Below are 22,552 nucleotides of genomic sequence, written 5' to 3'. Positions count from 1 at the left end.
GCTCAATCGTCGTAGAGATAGCAGCCCCCGAGGCGGTGTCCAGCCACCCGTCCTCAATCGGCGCAGTCGGCTCCGAGCTAAGGGTCGGAGCGGACACTGATGCAGCCTCCAGGGCACTGTCCGGCGGCAGAGCTAGATCATACCCTTCGTGACAGTGCGGCGCGCTTGGCTGTGGCTCGAACCCGTCGAAGATCAAGTCTCCGCGGACGTCAGCCGTGTAGTTCAAACTTCCAAATCTGACCTGATGGCCAGGGGCGTAGCTTTCAATCTGCTCCAGATGGCCAAGCGAATTGGCCCGCAGTGCAAAGCCGCCGAATATGAAGATCTGTCCGGGGAGAAAAGTCTCACCCTGGACCGCATCCTTGTTGATGATCGGAGGAGCCATCGGGCCTAAAGATGACGACATAGAGGAACTCTCAATGAAAGCACCAATGTCGGTGTCAAAACCAGCGGATCTCGGGTAGGGGGTCCCGAACTGTGCGTCTAGGCGAATGGTAACAGGAGACAAGGGACACGATGTTTTTACCCAGGTTCGGGCCCTCTCGATGGAGGTAAAACCCTACTCCTGCTTGATTGATATTGATGATATGGGTAGTACAAGAGTAGATCTACCACGAGATCAGAGAGGCTAAACCCTAGAAGCTAGCCTATGGTATGATTGTTGTTTTTCCTACGGACTAAAACCCTTCGGTTTATATAGGCACCGAAGAGGGTTAGGGTTACACAGAGTCGGTTACAATGGTAGGAGATCTACATATCCGTATCACCAAGCTTGCCCTCCACGCCAAGGAAAGTCCCATCCGGACACGGGACGAAGTCTTCAATCTTGTATCTTCATAGTCCAGGAGTCCGGCCAAAGGCTATAGTCCGGCCATCCGGACACCCCCTAATCCAGGACTCCCTCAGCCGGCCTCCCTCCCCTTGCTCCTTTATATATGGGGGCAGGGGGCACCCTAGAACACACAAGTTTCTCTCCCAACCGTGTGTGTTGCCCCCCTCCACAGTTACACACCACTATCATACCATCGTAGTGCTTAGGCAAAGCCCTGCGCCGGTAGCATCATCATCATCGTCGCCACACCGTTGTGCTGAAGGAACTCACCCTCGTCCTCAACTGGATCAAGAGCACGAGGGACGTCATCGAGCTGAACGTGTGCTGAACGCGGAGGTGTCGTACGTACGGTACTTGATCGGTTGGATCGCGAAGAAGTTCGACTACATCAACCGCGTTATTGAAACGCTTCCGCTTTCGGTCTATGAGGGTACGTGTACACACTCTCCCCTCTCGTTGCTATGCATCACCTAGATAGATCTTGCATGATCATAGGAATTTTTTTGAAATTACTGCGTTCCCCAACAGGACCAAACCTGAATATGAGTGCTTCTACTGTAAGGGAAATGTCACTGTAAGTGGAACTACTCCGAATACTTGGCAGATAAGAAGGATGGCATGTTATTGATGTGTACCTTACTAGTATTCATAGTAGCCCTGGGTATTTGATACTAGTTCAGTTGCTAAGATTAGTAACTCGAAACAGGAGTTGCAGAATAAACAGAGACTAGTTAAGGGCGAGGTGACGATGTGTGTTGGAAGTGATTCCAAGGTTGATACGATCACCATCGCACACTCCCCATGCCTTCAGGATTAATGTTGAACCTAAATAAATGTTATTTGATGTTTGCGTTGAGCATGAATATGACTGGATCATGTTTATTGCAATACAGTTGTTCATTTAAGTCAGAGAATAATTGTTGTTATTTACATGAATAAAACCTTCTATGGTCATACACCCAATGTAAATGGTTTACTAAATCTCGATCATAGTGATACACATATTCATAATATTGATGCCAAAAGATGCAAAGTTGATAATGATAGTGCAACATACTTGTGGCACTGCCGTTTAGGTCATATTGGTGTAAAGCGCATGAAGAAACTCCATGCAGATGGACTTTCGGAATCACTTGATTATGAATCATTTGATACTTGCAAACCATGCCTCATGTACAAAATGACTAAAAACTCCGTTCTCCAGAACAATGGAGCAGGCTAATGACTTACTGGAAATAATACATACCGGTGTATGCGGTCCAACGAGTGTTGAAGCACGCGGCAGGTATCTTTATTTTCTCACCTTCATAGATGATTTGAGTAGGTATGGATATATCTACTTAATGAAACACAAGTCTGAAACATTTGAAAAGTTCAAAGAATTTCAGAGTGAAGTAGAGAATCATCATAACAAGAAAATAGAGTTTCTACGATCTCATCGCGGAGGTGAATATTTGAGTTATGAGTTTGGCCTTCATTTAAAACAATGTGGAATTGTTTCACAACTCACGCCACCTAGAACACCACAGCGTAATGGTGTGTCTGAATGTCGTAACCGTACTTTATTAGACTAGATCATCGATGGCGCGCGTTGCCGCGCCCGTCTATTTTGACTCAGTTGCTAAGGTATTTATTAATTTATATACATATGTATGCTACAGTATCAAGTATTATGTTTTTCTTGTGACTTATTCTTATTGCCTTCATTTTCCAAAATATTGGTATGTAAATGAAGAGGAATACGACTGGTTAGCAAGAAACTTAGTGTGGCACTCGTTGTTACGACTGTCTATTTTTTCCATATAATAGTACAAACTCTTGCTAATACATAGTGGCATGAAATATGAAATTTACAATACTAATAGATTTTTTGTCTTTTAAGAACAACATTAGTAATAGAATTTTACTATAATAAGTAGTGGTATGAAATATGAAAAATCAAATACTAAAGAGTTTTTTGTCATTTAAGAACACCAATAAATTGAAGTTTCTGGACTAAGAAACATAGCACTAATCAGTACTTCTTCTTGTATTATAGGAAAATAATAAACAAAAGACATGGAAGAGTAAATATGTCTGCTTCAGCTGTAAGACAAGTCACTACACAAAATATGCACCATGAACACATGGTGTCCACAAACAACTTTAGAACAAAATGGCATCACAAATTCCCCAACTTTGTGCACAAGGAACTCAAGATTTAAGGGCTTACTCCCTCCATCCCAGAATGTAAGACGTTTTTTTTACACTATGATAGTATCAAAAAATGTCTTACATTTTGGGACGAAGGGAGTATATGATATGTAATTTTCAGAACATTTAATAATGCCATTGCAGGTTCTCATGACCTCTTTCAAGGCTGCCTATATCCTGATATTTGAAACATGATTCAAAGCCCATATTTAAATCTACATGAGAATTTCCTTAAATCAGCAAACGTTCATTTGAGAATTTCCCCAACTAAGACTATATGTGCGGCTACCAAAAGGAGCAAACCTTACCGAGTATAGGTTTCTTGATTTGCATCTCCTGCCACTCCTAGGAACTGAAATTAAGTCGGCTAATTACCCCTTTTTGGAATACACAAAATCCATTACCAGATGTGTAAAGTGATGAATGGAACACAAAGAATCCATTAGGAACTGCTTATTCTCCATGGATCAACAGCAAAGATGATAAGTATGAACTGAAGAGCTGAACTTCTTGTATATTAAAGAACCGGCATGAACCTGCCTCATGTCTTCTTTTTACCATCATGTTATCTCCAAGTATGTACCTGATTCACAAAATAGTAATCCCATATTATCCTGTATAGCAGTACAACTTGACAGTTGCCACATCAAATAGCTTAGCTATCATAGAGAGAATGTAAATTCATTCTTGCAAAGAGAGGAACATGAACAACACCTGAACATGTTTGACGGATAACTATGTTATTAACATCTGAACACGTATATGTATTCTGCTAGCAATCAGACCGGAAGAGTGTTGACTAAACAGTTTGTCAAAACACTTCAGCTGTTAGCCCAAGAGGTTATATCTTATCAATTATTCCACGAAATTGAGTAAATAAAAACAGATTTTGGATGCCATAGCCATACCATCAGGAGGGTGACTGAACTGCCACTTTGCTGACTTGCACATATCCTTGACTATCTGGTGGAAATATCATACATATACAGCGTATCCGCAATGGAGCAAGCAAGGATCTACTGCAGGCTTGGCTGATCATGGGGCTTTGCCAAGCAATAGGTAATAAACAAAACAATTATCCCTAAACTGAAACTAAAGATCAGAATAAGCTGACGTGAGTCTACACTTATTCCACCCGAAATCTGGAAAACAGAACATCACATCACAAAGTAACATCACCCGCAATTAAGTTGCAAAGAGTCCCTTCGGGAATTTCAGGTCGTGGCCCTTCATTAGCAACTTCATACACCACCTATAAAACACCAATTCACAAGGTCAGTCAACAACTTTGAAGCAAAGAAGTTACCAATTTTCAAATCATTCAATCCGTCATATCTTACTACCTTGTTTGGAGAAGAAGCCGTCAAGGGATACTGAAAGTACTATTGTTTGGTGCAGTAGCAATTGACAATGTTCTGTCGATCTTACTGACCGGCAGCGGCAGTGCTTGCTTACCCATGAAGTTGCCGGAGATGTTGACTGCACAGAGGTTGGAGAAGGGCGCTATCATTGACACGACCTTAAGGCCCATCCTGGAGATGTGTGCCACGGGGGAGAAGCCGTTGCCGGACTGGACGATGCTGTTGGCCTGGCGCCTGGGCGACGTCGTCCGCCGTTGTGCAACGCTTGTCCTTGGCCCTTATTACCCGATGCCTCCCCGGCCTCAATGGAAGGCGCGCGGGCCACGCAGTCGGCAACTGCAAAGTCCATGATCTGGTTGTCAACACCGTCGTCCTCCTCGTCGGCGATGCGGATTGCGGAGGTTCTCGCTGTCGATGCTGCTCGCCTACTCGATGACGCGATTGCTCAGCGAGTTGTCGACGCAGAAGGAGACCCACTGGTTTGGGGTCTACTTCAGCGGCGGCGACTCATCCTCATCGCCATCTTGTTCTTGCGGTCGGCCGGCTCCTCGTGCGTGTCCGACGTGTACCCGCTGCCGGGGGTGCCTTTGTCGCTCGGGCGAGAGGGGGACGATGTGGCTCGAGGTTGGAATGACAGTGGCGGCGGCGGCGGCGGCGGCGCACAGGCCGCTAGAAAAAGGGGAGGTCAGGAATGGCGAGGATCAGAAAGAGAGACGAAAGGAGAAGGGACGTGTTGGAAAAAAAGAGAAGGGACGTGCTCGCGGGCGTCGTGGGTTGAATGGGCTAAGGAGTAAACAGGCCCAATTAACCAGAGGCTAGCGTTTCGGCCTCCGGAGCAGCAGCCCATAGCACAGCTGGGCCAGTTTCGGGAGAAATCGCTGTACAGAGGAGATCAAACGGCCAGAAACTTTCAGATCGTGAAAATGAACGGCCAAAAACTCAAATCGCTGAGAGAGCTCGCTTTAGGTTCGGCTATACTATCCTTAATATGGTGCGATCTATGATGTCTCTTACCGATTTACCACTATCATTTTGGGGTTATGCATTAGAGACAACCACATTCACGTTAAATAGGGCACTGTCTAAATCCATTGAGATGACACCGCATGAACTATGGTTTAGCAAGAAACCTAAGCTGTCGTTTCTTAAAGTTTGGGGTTGCGACACTTATGTCAAAAGACTGCAGCCTGATAAGCTCGAACCCAAATCAGAGAAGTGCGTCTTCAAAGGATACCCTAAGGAAACAATTTGTACACCTTCTACCACAGATCCGATGGCAAGACCTTTGTTGCCAAGAATGGATCCTTTCTAGAGAAGGAGTTTCTCTCGAAAGAAGTGAATGGGAGGAAAATAGAACTTGATGAGGTAAATGTACCTTCTCTCGAATTGAAAAGTGGTACATCAGAGAAAATTGTTCCCGTGATGCCTACACCAACTAGAGAGGAAGATAATGATGATGATCATGAAACTTCAGATCAAGTTACTACTAAATTTCGTAGGTCAACCAGAGCACGATCCACACCAGAGTGGTACAGTAATCATGTCCTGGAAGTCACGTTACTAGACCAAGGCAAACCTACAAACTATGAAGAAGCTATGATGAGCCCAGATTCCGACAAATGGATTGAGGCCATGAAATCTGAGATAGGATCCATGTATGAGAACAAAGTGTGGACTTTGGTGGACTTGCCCGATGATTGGCAAGCCAGAGAGAATAAATGGATCTTCAAGAGGAAGACGGACGCTAATGGTAATGTTACTATCTACAAAAGCTCGACTTGTCGCAAAAAGGTTTTGGACAAGTTCAATGGGTTGACTATGATGAGACTTTCTCACTCGTAACAATGCTTAAGTCTGTCCGAATCTTGTTAGCAATTGCCGTATTTTATGATTATGAAATCTGGTAAATGGATGTCAAAACTGGATTACTTAATTGATTTCTAAAAGAAGAGTTGTATATGATACAACCAGAAGGTTTTGTCGATCCTAAAAGTGCTAACAAAGTGTGCAGGCTCCAGCAATCCATCTATGGACTGGTGCAAGCATCTCGGAGTTGGAATGTACGTTTTGATGAGGTGATCAAAGCATATGGTTTTATACAGACTTATGGTGAAGCTCGTATTTACGAAAAAAAGAGTGGGAGCACTACAACATTTCTGATAAGTATATGTGGATAACATATTGTTGATCGGAAATTATGTAGAATTTCTGAATAGCATAAAAGGATATTTGAATAAGAATTTTTTTCAAAGAAAATACCTCGGTGAAGCTGCTTACATATTGGGCATCAAGATCTATAGAGATAGATCAAGACGCATGATAAGACTTTCAATGAGTATATACCTTCATAAGATTTTGAAAGAGTTCAGAATGGATCGGTCAAAGAAGGAGTTCTTGCCTGAGTTATAAGGTTGAGTAAGACTCAAAGTCCGACCACGACATAAAAATAGAGAGAGAATGAAAGGCATTCCCTATGCCTCAACCATAGGTTCTATAAAGCATGCCATGATGTGTACCAGGCCAAATGTGTGCCTTGCCACATGTCTAGCAAGGGGGGTACAAGAGTGATCAAGGACTGGATCACTAGACATCAGTCAAAATTATCCTTAGAGGAATAAGGAAATGTTTCTCGATTATGGAGGTGATAAAGAGTTCGTCGTAAAGGGTTATGTTGATGCAAGCTTTGACACTAATCCAGATGACTCTAAGTATCAATCTGGATGTGTATTGAACATAGGAGCAATTAGCTAGAGTAGCTCTATGCAGAGCATTGCAGACATAGAAATTTGCAAAGTACACACGGACCTGAATATTGCAGCCCCATTGACTAAAACCTCTCTCACAAGCAAAACATGATCATACCTTAGAACTCTTTGAGTTTTAATCACATAACAATGTGAACTAGATTATTGACTCTAGTAAACTCTTTGGGTGTTAATCACATGACGATGTGAACTAGATTATTAACTCTGGCACAAGTGGGAGAGTGAAGGAAATATGCCCTAGAGGCAATAATAAAGTTGTTATTTTATATTTCCTTATTCATGATAAATATTTATTATTCATGCTAGAATTGTATTGATCGGAAACTTAAATACATGTGTGAATACATAAACAAATACCGTGTCCCTAGTAAGCCTCTACTAGACTAGCTCGTTGATCAAAGATGGTTAAGGTTTCCTAACCATAGACATGAGTTGTCATTATCAGTTGTCATTTGATAATGGGACATCATTAGGAGAATGATGTGATGGACAAGACCCATCCGTTAGCTTAGCATAATGATCGTTCAGTTTTATTACCATTGCTTTCTTCATGTCAAATACATATTCCTTCGACTGAGATTATGCAACTTCCGGATACCGGAGGAATACCTTGTGTGCTATCAAATGTCACAACATAACTGGGTGATCATAAAGATGCTCTACGGGTATCTCCGAAGGTGTTTTGTTGGGTTTTCACGAATCGAGATTATGATTTGTCACTCCGAGTATCGGAGAGGTATCTCTGGGCCCTCTCGGTAATACACATCATAAGCTTGCAAGCAAATGACTAAGGAGTTAGTCACAAGATGATGTATTATGAAACTAGTAAAGAGACTTGCCGGTAACGAGATTGAACTAGGTATGAAGATACCAACGATCGAATCTCGAGCAAGTAACATACCGATGGACGAAGGGAATTACGTATGTTGTCATAATGGTTCGACTGATAAAGATATTCATAGAATATGTAGGAGACAATATGGGCATCCAGTTTCTGCTATTGGTTATTGACCGGAGAGGTGTCTCGGTCATGTCCACATAGTTCTCGAACCCGTAGGGTCCGCACGCTTAACGTTCGTTGACGATATAGTGTTATATGAGTTATATGTTTTGGTGACTGAATGTTGTTCGGAGTCTCAGATGGGATCATGGACATGAAGAGGAGTCTCAAAATGGTCGAGAGGTAAAGATTGATATATATGACGATGGTATTTGGACACCGGAAGTGTTTCGGGATGTGCCGGGAAGGTATCGGGTCACCGGAAGGGGTTCCGGGCACCCCATCGTCAAGATATGGGCTTTTTGGGCCAAAGGAGGGGATAGAACAGCCCACAAAGGGGCTGGTGCGCCCCCTCACTTGTTTGGCCAGCCCTAGGGAAGGAAAGGGGGAGGGCTAGCCCCTCATGCCTTTCCCTCTCATGGGAGAAAGGAAAGGGGGGGTGCCACCCTCCCCCGCCTTTCCCCGCACTCCAAATAAGGAAAGGGGGGCGTGGCTTGGGAGGGACCCCAAGTAGGATTCCTCCTACTTGGGCGCCTCTTTTGGCTGCTTCTCCCTCCCTCCCACCTATATATATGTGGGAGGGGGCGCCTAGCACACGACAGACAATTGCCTAGCCGTGTGCGGCGTCCCCCTCCATCGCTTACACCCTCGATCATATTTTCGCAGTGCTTAGGCGAAGTCCTGCGGAGATCACTTCACCATCACCGTCACCACGCCGTCGTGCTATCGAAACTCATTTACTACCTCGCCGTCTTGCTGGATCAAGAAGGCAGAGGACGTCACTGAGCTGAACGTGTGCAGAACGCGGAGGTGTCGTACGTTCGGTACTTGATCAGTTGGAGCGCGAAGAAGTTCGACTACATCAACCACGTTGTTAAACGCTTCCGCTTACTATCTGCGAGAGTACGTAGACACACTCTCCCCCTTCGTTGCTATGCATCTCCATGGATAGATCTTGCGTGTGCGTAGATTTTTTTCCCATGCAATGTTTCCCAACAAGAAGGTTTTCAAGAGGATGGGGGAGGTGGGGTTTTATAGCAAGGACAACCGCCCTTAGCTAGGTGTGAAAATGTTTACAAAAGTAAGCAGGTTTGCATGGCTTACTTCAGGGGAATAAGCAGTCAACTTTGGGGGTTGTCGGAGAGCTCCTCGGAAATTCGCGAAGCCTTGACAGCCTGGACACCTTCCACGAGAATGACTACAGCTTTTGACTCACAACTCGAAATGATGTGAGGTTTTTTGCATTGGAAAGATAATTTGATGGAGCTTTTAGTGATATGCCCATGTGGCTCCGTATCTCCACCACATGGGTGTCGCACAACGAAACATCGTGGTAAAAACTGACAACATCAACTCCACTTGAAACTTGTTCCTCCAAACCGGTTGCTTCAAGAGCTGAGACCTTGTTGGATTTCTTCCATGAAATTAGGGATGGCAGTTTTGCCCACGGGTATGGGTACCTGATGGTACCCTACCCGAAAACAACGGGTACGTGTAAGACTTGGAAAGATTTTGTACTCATGGCTAATGGGTATCCATGCCCGCAAAATATATGGGTAGGATATGGGTACGAAATTCCGCTCATTAGTAACCCAATAGATACCCAAAAAAATTAATAAATGAAAGTAACTCCTATGTCATATGGGGTCATCATCCAACTCCTATGGCCCACTAGAAGTCTCGATTCCTCAAATCGGCCATAACTCATAGGCCCATAATCACCTGCTCGCCACTCCTCATGCGTCCTATGTGACTCGTTGAAAAGATGAAATCTCGACTCTTTGCTACCAGACTGCTATCCATTGCTCGATCCAATAATTACCCGTTCCCACCACGACCTCCCATTGTATCGGGCTTCCACCAACCACCGCTCATACTCCCTTGATGCCTCCAAGAGTCCACCCACCATCGCAGCCCATGTCAGTGCTATACTACTTGCCGGTGTCAAAATAGGCGAACCTCGGGGTAGGGGGTACCGAGTCGTGGATCTCTGATGGATGGTAACAAGAACAGAGAGACGATATTTTACCCAGGTTCGGGCCCTTTTGATGGAGGTAAAACCCTACGTCCTGCTCTTGTTTATATTAATGGAGATGTATCGAATACAGAGTTGATCTACCTCGAGATCGTAATGTGTGGTCTAACTCCATGGCTAGGTGAATGATATTCTGTTGATGTCCCCTCTACGGTCTAAACCCTTTGGCTTATATACACGTCGGGGATGGTATCTAGGGTTTACAAGGTCGGTATCCACGAGCAAGGTGGCAAGAAAGATCTTGGAGTATACGTCAACTCTTCGATGGAGGTGTTATTGATCATGCCTCTTGTACACGGCCTCCAGAGTCCATCTCGATCACGAATGAGGCCCATCGGCCCAACCCAAGGAGCATGTGCCGACTAGGTTAGCACCCCTAATTCAGGACACCATCACTACTCGTTCATGATCACTTGAATTTTAAACTCACTCCTCTACATTTCTTAATATATATATCCACCGGATGCCCATTGGGTATAGGATACCCGATGGGTATGGGCATGGGTGCCAATTTCTGCTGATGGGTATTGAAGTGGTGGGTATAAACAAATTCCGTGGGTATGGGTTTGGGCAGAAGAAGGTTGTACCCGCCCATACCCTACCCATTGCCATCCCTGCATGCAATACCTAAGTTCAACCGAAAACAATGGTGATGAAAGCATAGTTGTGTCATCAAGGTTACAAGGTAAAACTTAAGTTAGCGTTCACCTGGTCACTTATCAGTTTGGCGTGACTTCTTGTAATTGGGCCTATAATCATTGGAGACTTGTCGATGGTTGCGATGTCCTCATCACCTGCTACAATCACAACTCTGGACTAATCTTTGTACTCAAAGAAAATTTCAAACTCATAAATGTAGAATTACTTCTGGAATCCACTAAAGCCACTGCTTGTTTGCCTCCAACATGTACTAATACAAACAAAGTGCTACTCTAGTAGTACTCATGGCTTGCAAAGAAATTTGCATGCAATTTTCATCAGTATTTGGTTGCTCCGGCTGCTTTGTTTCAGTCACTTCTTCTTGCTCATTCGGTAATTTTGTTGGCTACTCTCTAGTTAGCATATTTATGATTGGAGCTTGCTTGCACTTATGCCCATGAAACCACACATCAGCACATATCCAACACTTCCCGGTCTCTCTGGCTCTCTGAATGGCAGGTGGGTGCCTAACCGATGTTCCCTTTATCATTAATCAAACCCTGAGGATTATAAGACCGAAGTACCTGCTTTTGTATAACGGATGTTAATGGAGAATAAGGTTTCCTTGCAGGAGTGGCTTGCTTAATGTCAAATAGCCAGCCAATAAGCATCTATAGAGTTTGTGTTTTCAAAGGCCTCAACCAAAACTTGATAGTTGCTCCCATTCCATTAACACATCACTTTACAAACCACATTTCTGAAAGATTTGGGTTTTCTTCTTGGACCTCAGTCATCAGATCCTCAAATTGATCAGTGTATTCAACAATGGAGAGATTATCCTGATGAAAAGCATTGAATCTGCCCACTAAATCGTAATTATTGGATGCTCAAAAATAATGTAGTATTTCTGCACAAAATTGAAAAGACTAGGTGATTCTCAAGAAATACTTTGTACTCGGGTGGTGCCCCTGTCATTTTGAAATATTTTCCATCCTGTCTAATCCACCCAGATGGATTTGACCCATCAAAGTTGGGAAATTCCATCCTTGGACCCAAATGGATTTGACCCCTTTAACTCTCAACCATCTTTGCACCGTTGTCGTGGTCATGGGGGATCTCCCGCCACTAATTAGCCTTCTCGACCCCCACCACCACGTCACCTCTATATAGACATTGCGCATGGTGTTATTGTTGGGGAACGTAGTAATTTCAAAAAATTTCCTACGCACACGCAAGATCATGGTGATGGCATAGCAACGAGAGGGGAGAGTGTTGTCCACGTACCCTCGTAGACCGTAAGCGGAAGCATTATGACAACGCAGTTGATGTAGTCGTACGTCTTCACGATCCGACCGATCCAAGCACCGAACGTACGGCACCTTCGAGTTCAGCACACGTTCAGCTCGATGACGATCCCCGGGCTCCGATCCAGCAAACCTTCGGGGATGAGTTCCGTCAGCACGACGGCGTGGTGACGATGATGATGTTCTACCGGTGCAGGGCTTCGCCTAAACTCCGCGACGATATGACTGAGGTGGAATATGGTGGAGGGGGGCACCGCACACGGCTAACGAACGATCCGTAGATCAACTTGTGTTTTCTAGGGTGCCCCCCCCCGCCCCCGTATATAAAGGAGCAAGGGGGGAGGCCGGCCGGCCCTAGAGGGCGCGCCAGGAGGAGGAGTCCTCCTCCTAGTAGGAGTAGGACTCCCCATTTCCTACTCCTACTAGGAGGGGGAAAGGAAGGGGGAGAGGGAGAAGGAAAGAGGGGGGCGCCGCCCCCCTCCTAGTCCATTTCGGACCAAAGGGGGAAGGGGCGCGCGGCCCATGCTGGCCACCCCTCTCTCTTTCCACTAAGGCCCATGTGGCCCATTATCTCTCCCGGGGGGGTTCCGGTAACCCTCCGGCACTCCGGTTTTCTCCGAAAACGTCCGGAACACTTCCGGTGTTCGAATATAGTCGTCCAATATATCAATCTTTATGTCTCGACCATTTCGAGACTCCTCGTCATGTCCGTGATCACATTCGAGACTCCGAACAAACTTCGGTACATCAAAACTTATAAACTCATAATAAAATTGTCATCGTAACGTTAAGCGTGCGGACCCTACGGGTTCGAGAACTATGTAGACATGACCTAGAACTATTCTCGGTCAATAACCAATAGCGGAACCTGGATGCCCATATTGATTCCTACATATTCTACGAAGACATTTATCGGTCAAACCGCATAACAACATACGTTGTTCCCTTTGTCATCGGTATGTTACTTGCCCGAGATTCGATCGTCGGTATCCAATACCTAGTTCAATCTCGTTCCCGGCAAGTCTCTTTACTCGTTACGTAATGCATCATTCCGTAACTAACTCATTAGTTACATTGCTTGCAAGGCTTATCGTGATGTGCATTACCGAGAGGGCCCAGAGATACCTCTCCGATAATCGGAGTGACAAAACCTAATCTCGAAATACGCCAACTCAACATGTACCTTTGGAGACACCTGTAGTACTCCTTTATAATCACCCTGTTACGTTGTGACGTTTGGTAGCACCCAAAGTGTTCCTCCGGTAAACGGGATTTGCATAATCTCATAGTTATAGGAACATGTATAAGTCATGAAGAAAGCAATAGCAATATACTAAACGATCAAGTGCTAGGCTAACGGAATGGGTCATGTCAATCACATCATTCTCCTAATGATGTGACCCCATTAATCAAATGACAACACATGTCTATGGTTAGGAAACATAACCATCTTTGATTAATAAGCTAGTCAAGTAGAGGCATACTAGTGACGTTATGTTTGTCTATGTATTCACACATGTATTATGTTTCCAGTTAATACAATTCTAGCATGAATAATAAACATTTATCATGATATGAGGAAATAAATAATAACTTTATTATTGCCTCTAGGGCATATTTCCTTCAGTCTCCCACTTGCACTAGAGTCAATAATCTAGATTACATAGTAATGATTCTAACACCCATGGAGTCTTGGTGCTGATCATGTTTTGCTCGTGAGAGAGGCTTAGTCAACGGGTCTGCAACATTCAGATCCATATGTATCTTGCAAATCTCTATGTCTCCCACTTGGACTTGGTCCCGAATGGAATTGAAGCGTCTCTTGATGTGCTTGGTGCTCTTGTGAAATCTGGATTCCTTTGCCAAGGCAATTGCACCAGTATTGTCACAGAAGATCTTCATTGGTCCCGATGCACTAGGTATGACACCTAGATCGGAAATGAACTCCTTCATCCAGACTCCTTCATTTGGTGCTTCCGAAGCAGCTATGTACTCCACTTCACATGTAGATCCCGCCACGACGCTTTGTTTAGAACTTCACCAACTTACAGCTCCACCGTTTAATAAAAACACGTATCCGGTTTGCGATTTAGAATCGTCCGGATCAGTGTCAAAGCTTGCATCGACGTAACCATTTACGACTAGCTCTTTGTCACCTCCATATACGAGAAACATATCCTTAGTCCTTTTCAGGTATTTCAGGATGTTCTTGACCGCTGTCCAGTGATCCACTCCTGGATTACTTAGGTACCTTCCTGCCAAGCTTATTGCTAAGCATACGTCAGGTCTTGTACACAGCATTGCATACATGATAGAGCCTATGGCTGAAGCATAGGGAACATCTTTCATTTTCTCTCTATCTTCTGTTGTGGTCGGGCATTGAGTTTGACTCAACTTCACACCTTGTAGCACGGGCAAGAACCCTTTCTTTGCCTGATCCATTTTGAACTTTTTCAAAATTTTATCAAGGTATGTGCTTTGTGAAAGTCCTATTAAGCGTCTTGATCTATCTCTATAAATCTTGATGCCCAATATGTAAGCAGCTTCACCGAGGTCTTTCATTGAAAAACTTTTATTCAAGTATCCCTTTATGCTATCCAGAAATTCTATATCATTTCCAATTAATAATATGTCATCTACATATAATATCAGAAATGCTACAGAGCTCCCACTCACTTTCTTGTAAATACAGGCTTCTCCAAAAGTCTGTATAAAACCATATGCTTTGATCACACTATCAAAGCGTTTATTCCAACTCCGAGATGCTTGCACCAGTCCATAAATGGATCGCTGGTGCTTGCACACTTTGTTAACACCTTTTGGATCAACAAAACCTTCTGGCTGCATCATATACAACTCTTCTTCCAGAAATCCATTCAAGAATGCAGTTATGACATCCATTTGCCAAATTTCAATAGTCATGAAATGCAGCAATAGCTAACATGATTCGGACAGACTTAAGCATCGCTACAGGTGAGAAAGTCTCATCGTAGTCAACCCCTTGAACTTGTCGAAAACCTTTCGCAACAAGTCGAGCTTTATAGACAGTTACATTACCATCAGCGTCAGTCTTCTTCTTAAAGATCCATTTATTCTCAATGGCTTGCCGATCATCGGGCAAGTCAACGAAAGTCCATACTTTGTTCTCATACATGGATCCCATCTCAGATTTCATGGCCTCTAGCCATTTTGCGGAATCTGGGCTCATCATCGCTTCCTCATAGTTCGTAGGTTCATCATAGTCAAGTAACATGACTTCCAGAATAGGATTACCGTACCACTCTGGTGCGTATCTTACTCTGGTGGACCTACGAGGTTCAGTAGAAACTTGATCTGAAGTTTCATGATCAATATCATTAGCTTCCTCACTAATTGGTGTAGTTGTCACAGGAACCGGTTCTTGTGATGAACTACTTTCCAATAAGGGAGCAGGTACAGTTACCTCATCAAGTTCTACTTTCCTCCCACTCACTTCTTTCGAGAGAAACTCCTTCTCTAGAAAGGATCCGATTTTAGCAACGAAAATCTTGCCCTCAGATCTGTGATAGAAGGTGTACCCAATAGTCTCTTTTGGGTATCCTATGAAGACACATTTCTCCGATTTAGGTTCGAGCTTATCTGGTTGAAGTTTCTTCACATAAGCATCGCAGCCCCAAACTTTAAGAAACGACAACTTTGGTTTCTTGCCAAACCACAGTTCATAAGGCGTCGTCTCAACGGATTTTGATGGTGCCCTATTCAACGTGAATGCGGCCGTCTCTAAAGCATAACCCCAGAACGATAGCGGTAAATCAGTAAAAGACATCATAGATCGCACCATATCTAGTAAAGTACGATTACGATGTTCGGACACACCATTTCATTGTGGTGTTCCGGGTGGCGTGAGTTGCGAAACTATTCCGCATTGTTTCAAATGTAAACCAAACTCGTAACTCAAATATTCTCCTCCACGATCAGATTGTAGAAACTTTATTTTCTTGTTACGATGATTTTCCACTTCACTCTGAAATTCTTTGAACTTTTCAAATGTTTCAGACTTGTGTTTCATTAAGTAGATATACCCATATCTGCTCAAATCATCTGTGAAGGTGAGAAAATAACGATACCCGCCGCGAGCCTCAACATTCATTGGACCACAAACATTAGTATGTATGATTTCCAACAAATCAGTTGCTCGCTCCATAGTTCCGGAGAACAGCGTTTTAGTCATCTTGCCCATGAGGCACGGTTCGCAAGTACCAAGTGATTCATAATCAAGTGATTCCAAAAGTCCATCAGTATGGAGTTTCTTCATGCGCTTTATACCGATATGACCTAAACGGCAGTGCCACAAATAAGTTGCACTATCATTATCAACTCTGCATCTTTTGGTTTCAACACTATGAATATGTGCATCACTACTATCGAGATTCAATAAAAATAGACCACTCTTCAAGGGTGCATGACCATAAAAGATATTACTCATATAAATAGAACAACCATTATTCTCCGATTTAAATGAATAACAGCCTCGCATCAAACAAGATCCAGATATAATGTTCATGCTCAATGCTGGCACCAAATAACAATTATTTAGGTCTAAAATTAATCCCGATGGTAGATGTAGAGGTAGCGTGCCGACCGCGATCACATCGACTTTGGAACCATTTCCCACATGCATCGTCACCTCGTCCTTAGCGAATCTTCGCTTAATCCGTAGTCCCTGTTTCGAGTTGCAAATATTAGCAACATAACCAATATCAAATACCCAGGTACTACTGCGAGCATTAGTAAGGTACACATCAATAACATGTATAACACATATACCTTTGTTCACTTTGCCATCCTTCTTATCCACCAAATAATTGGGGCAGTTCCGCTTCCATTGTCCAGTCTGCTTGCAGTAGAAGCACTCAGTCTCAGGCTTAGGTCCAGACTTGGGTTTCTTCTCTTGAGCAGCAACTTGTTTGCTGTTCTTCTTGAAGTTCCCCTCTTCTTCCCTTTGCCCTTTTTCTTGAAACTGGTGGTCTTGTTAACCATCAACACTTGATGCTCCTTCTTGATTTCTACCTTCGCGGCTTTTAGCATTGCGAAGAGCTCGGGAATAGTCTTGTTCATCCCTTGCATATTATAGTTCATCACGAAGCTCTTGTAGCTTGGTGGCAGTGATTGAAGAATTCTGTCAATGACACTATCATCAGGAAGATTAACTCCCACTTGAATCAAGTGATTATTATACCCAGACATTTTGAGTATGTGTTCACTGACAGAACTATTCTCCTCCATCTTGCAGCTATAGAACTTATTGGAGACTTCGTATCTCTCAATCCGGGCATTTGCTTGAAATATTAACTTCAACTCCTGGAACATCTCATATGCTCCATGACGTTCAAAACATCGTTGAAGACCCGGTTCTAAGCCGTAAAGCATGTCACACTGAACTATCGAGTAGTCATAAGCTTTGCTCTGCCAGACGTTCTTAACGTCGTCAGTTGCATCAGCAGGAGGCCTGGCACCCAGCGGTGCTTCCAGGACATAATTCTTCTGTGCAGCAATGAGGATAATCCTCAAGTTACGGACCCAGTCCGTGTAATTGCTACCATCATCTTTCAACTTTGCTTTCTCAAGGAACGCATTAAAATTCAACGGAACAACAGCACGAGCCATCTATCTACAAACAAACATAGACAAGCAAAATACTATCAGGTACTAAGTTCATGATAAATTTAAGTTCAATTAATCATATTACTTAAGAACTCCCACTTAGACAGACATCTCTCTAGTCATCTAAGTGATCACGTGATCCAAATCAACTAAACCATGTCCGATCATCACGTGAGATGGAGTAGTTTCAATGGTGAACATCACTATGTTGATCATATCTACTATATGATTCACGTTCGACCTTTCGGTCTCCGTGTTCTGAGGCCATATCTGTATATGCTAGGCTCGTCAAGTTTAACCCGAGTATTCCGCGTGTGCAACTGTTTTGCACCCGTTGCATTTGAACGTAGAGCCTATCACACCCGATCATCACGTGGTGTCTCAGCACGAAGAACTTTCACAACGGTGCATACTCAGGGAGAACACTTCTTGATAATTAGTGAGAGATCATCTTAAAATGCTACCGTCAATCAAAGCAAGATAAGATGCATAAAGGATAAACATCACATGCAATCAATATAAGTGATATGATATGGCCATCATCATCTTGTGCTTGTGATCTCCATCTTCAAAGCACCATCGTGATCACCATCGTCACCGGCGGACACCTTGATCTCCATCGTAGCATCATTGTCGTTACACCATCTATTGCTTCTACGACTATCGCTACCGCTTAGTGATAAAGTAAAGCAATTACAGGGCGTTTGCATTTCATACAATAAAGCGACAACCATATGGCTCCTGCCAGTTGCCGATAACTTCGGTTACAAAACATGATCATCTCATACAATAAAATATAGCATCACGTCTTGACCATATCACATCACAACATGCCCTGCAAAAACAAGTTAGACGTCCTCTACTTTGTTGTTGCAAATTTTACGTGGCTGCTACGGGCGTAGCAAGAACCGTTCTTACCTACGCATCAAAACCACAACGATAGTTCGTCAAGTTAGTGCTGTTTTAACCTTTGCAAGGATCGGGCGTAGCCACACTCAATTCAGCTAAAGTGAGAGAGACACACACCCGCCAGCCACCTTTAAGCACGAGTGCTCGTAACGGTGAAACCAGTCTCGCGTAAGCGTACGCGTAATGTCGGTCTGGACCGCTTCATCTCACAATACCGCTGAACCAAAGTATGACATGCTGGTAAGCAGTATGACTTGTATCGCCCACAACTCACTTGTGTTCTACTCGTGCATATGACATCTACGCATAAAACCTGGCTCTGATACCACTGTTGGGGAACGTAGTAATTTCAAAAAAATTCCTACACACACGCAAGATCATGGTGATGGCATAGCAACGAGAGGGGAGAGTGTTGTCCACGTACCCTCGTAGACCATAAGCGGAAGCGTTATGACAACGCGGTTGATGTAGTCATACGTCTTCACGATCCGACCGATCCAAGCACCGAACGTACGGCACCTCCGAGTTCAGCACACGTTCAGCTCGATGACGATCCCCAGGCTCCGATCCAGCAAAGCTTTGGGGTTGAGTTCCGTCAGCACGACGGCGTGGTGACAATGATGATGTTCTACCGGCGCAGGGCTTCGCCTAAACTCAGCGACGATATGACCGAGGTGGAATATGGTGGAGGGGGGCACCGCACACGGCTAAGGAACGATCCGTAGATCAACTTGTGTGTTCTAGGGTGCCCCCCGCCCCGTATATAAAGGAGCAAGGGGGAGGCTGGCCGGCCCTAGAGGGCGCGCCAGGAGGAGGAGTCCTCCTCCTAGTAGGAGTAGGACTCTCCCTTTCCTACTCCTACTAGGAGGGGGAAAGGAAGGGGGAGAGGGAGAAGGAAAGAGGGGGGCGCCGCCCCCCCTCCTAGTCCAATTCGGATCAGAGGAGGAGGGGGCGCGCGGCCCATGCTGGCCGCCCCTCTCTCTTTCCACTAAGGCCCATGTGGCCCATTATCTCTCCCCGGGGGTTCCGGTAACCCTCCGGCACTCCGGTTTTCTCCGAAAACGTCCGGAACACTTCCGGTGTCCAAATATAGTCGTCCAATATATCAATCTTTATGTCTCGACTATTTCGAGACTCCTCGTCATGCCCGTGATCACATCCGGGACTCCGAACAAACTTCGGTACATCAAAACTTATAAACTCATAATAAAATTGTCATCGTAATGTTAAGCGTGCGGACCCTACGGGTTCGAGAACTATGTAGACATGACCTAGAACTATTCTCGGTCAATAACCAATAGTGGAACCTGGATTCCCATATTGGTTCCTACATATTCTACAAAGATCTTTATCGGTCAAACCGCATAACAACATACGTTGTTCCCTTTGTCATCGGTATGTTACTTGCCCGAGATTCGATCGTCGGTATCCAATACCTAGTTCAATCTCGTTACCGACAAGTCTCTTTACTCGTTACGTAATGCATCATTCCGTAACTAACTCATTAGTTACATTGCTTGCAAGGCTTATAGTGATGTGCATTACCGAGAGGGCCCAGAGATACCTCTCCGACAATCGGAGTGATAAAACCTAATCTCGAAATACGCCAACTCAACATGTACCTTTGGAGACACCTGTAGTACTCCTTTATAATCAGCCAGTTACGTTGTGACGTTTGGTAGCACCCAAAGTGTTCCTCCGGTAAACGGGATTTGCATAATCTCATAGTTAGAGGAACATGTATAAGTCATGAAGAAAGCAATAGCAATATACTAAACGATCAAGTGCTAGGCTAACGGAATGGGTCATGTCAATCACATCATTCTCCTAAGGATGTGATCCCATTAATCAAATGACAACACATGTCTATGGTTAGGAAACATAACCATCTTTGATTAATAAGCTAGTCAAGTTGAGGCATACTAGTGACGTTGTGTTTATCTATGTATTCACACATGTATTATGTTTCCGGTTAATACAATTCTAGCATGAATAATAAACATTTATCATGATATGAGGAAATAAATAATAACTTTATTATTGCCTCTAGGGCATATTTCCTTTAGTTATGTGTTTCCTTGAGAGCGAGCGTACAAAACATTTTAATTAGGGACATCTGATGGTGTAGGTGTGATTGGTTGCATCTAATGGTGTGGTTGGCTTGGGTATGAAACATATTGGAATGGCGTGGTTCCATTCCATTTGAATGAGTTAGTTCCGTTCGAGTTTCTGGTTGAGGGGCGATTAGATGAAAGGAAATGCTTCTGTTTTAGTGTTTGGTAGGAGAGATCGAATGGAAATGATTTGGTTCAACTCACCTCTAGCATAGAAATAGAAAAGGGTGAGATCACATCTCACATATGTATTGTCGGAGCACCTAAACATATTGCCAAAATACAACTCATCCATTTATATACATGTTAATATATACAAGTTATCCTCTTTATATGCATGTTTAAAGAAAATACAAGTCATTCACACAAATTTTCTCGATAGCAAGAGTCCACAAAGATCAAACAATTCACATCGGTATCAAACATATCAAGTAACTCTACTCGTGATCACATAAAAAAATGCAAGAGTTGATCACACACTATTGCAACTAACATTTTGTACAACTTAAGGCTACATTTTATACTCATTTGATTCAAAGAATTTTCATATGATTTTTGAATGATCTGTATCCTTAGAATTTTTTTCCACGCATGCCGTTTGATCCACATGAATGAAATCATTGAGAAAACCCCCTAATAATTTCTTTGCACACTTTTTTGGATGCTTTTCCATCCAGAAACCTCTTGAATCCAAAACCCTTGTGTCTTTTTTCAAATTAGAACACTTTGCATTCCAAACTTATGGTGGACCATTCAAGTCGGCGGTGACAACACATGTTACATCAAGCGGGAGATCAGGTGGCCATAAAGCTTGGCACTCCACATTGCTTCGGCAACCTTAGGACGTCATCACCTGAGCTAGTTGCTTACAAGTTCTAGGGCAATACGAGCCCTAATAATCAATAAAACCTATTTGGAGCATGTACTTTGCTTCTCGAAAAAGCATGTCAAGAGGGCCGGGATCAAGGCTAGTAGAAGATATCGCGTGTTGGAGTGCGAGGCAGTTTGTTTCAAACACCACACGTCCACACGTCTCATTCCTTGAGCTTCCATGAACTGAATGGCATTTAGCAAGGCCGACGCTTCAGCATGGAGCGCTTCTGTCTGCCGTGTTAGACGTCCCTATGGGCCCAACCCTTACGTTGCTTTCCTCTTTGCCTTATCTGTATCCTCGTCCACCCAGTCCTTCGTTCTGTTTTCTTCTTCCCTTGAGTGCTCTATCGCCAGCAAACTGAAATTTTACACGCTGCCGCTCCTGCGACACTGCTAGGGAGCTGGCCGTCGCGCACTGCTACCAGCCCGTGGCATGGCTGCTGCAAGCCCTGCCGCTGCTGTTGCGACGGGGCATCTCCCTCAACTCCGGCTGCAATGGATCTCATCACGCCGTCAGTGCTGCCATGAACGTCAGTTATACGCCGCATTGTAGCTTCACCGGAGCCGTCGGTGCAGCGTTGTAGCTCGCCGGAGTTGCATTGGAGCTTCACCAGAGCCATTGGTGCTGCATTGGAGCTCTGTCGGGGTTGCATTAGAGCTTCGCCGGAGTCACCGGTTGCTCCATTGGAGCTCTGTCAGTGCTGGATACGGTGGCTGGCAACATCGATTACTGCTCCATACAGTGGCTAGTGTGGAGCAGAGCCAGTGCTGCGATGGAACATCACGGAGGTTGCCTGTGCTGCCATGGAGCACAGTTGGCGCCACCGGCGTGGTTCTTGGTGTTGTGATGCAGCACAGCTAGGGGACGTGGAGGTGCTACAGGG

The 22,552-nt window shown here is 44.3% G+C and overlaps 1 long non-coding RNA gene across 2 annotated transcripts; it reads right to left on the bottom strand.

The window, feature by feature from the left end:
• Positions 1-3,944: 3,944 nt before the first annotated feature.
• LOC119340157 lies at positions 3,945-5,069 on the bottom strand. Of its 2 annotated transcripts, none has more exons than XR_005164418.1 (2): positions 4,369-5,069; positions 3,945-4,277 (listed from the first exon to the last, which is right to left on the bottom strand). It is a non-coding gene; the product is annotated as an uncharacterized LOC119340157 (long non-coding RNA). The 2 variants fall into 2 exon arrangements; XR_005164420.1 differs by having other exon boundaries at positions 4,481-5,069.
• Between the last annotated feature and the right edge of the window lie 17,483 nt (positions 5,070-22,552).

Source organism: Triticum dicoccoides, chromosome 1B, assembly GCF_002162155.2.
Source record: "Triticum dicoccoides isolate Atlit2015 ecotype Zavitan chromosome 1B, WEW_v2.0, whole genome shotgun sequence".
Lineage (NCBI taxonomy): Eukaryota > Viridiplantae > Streptophyta > Magnoliopsida > Poales > Poaceae > Triticum > Triticum dicoccoides.
Note: the sequence above shows the minus strand (reverse complement) of the source record. Positions and strands in the feature narration are given on the sequence as shown.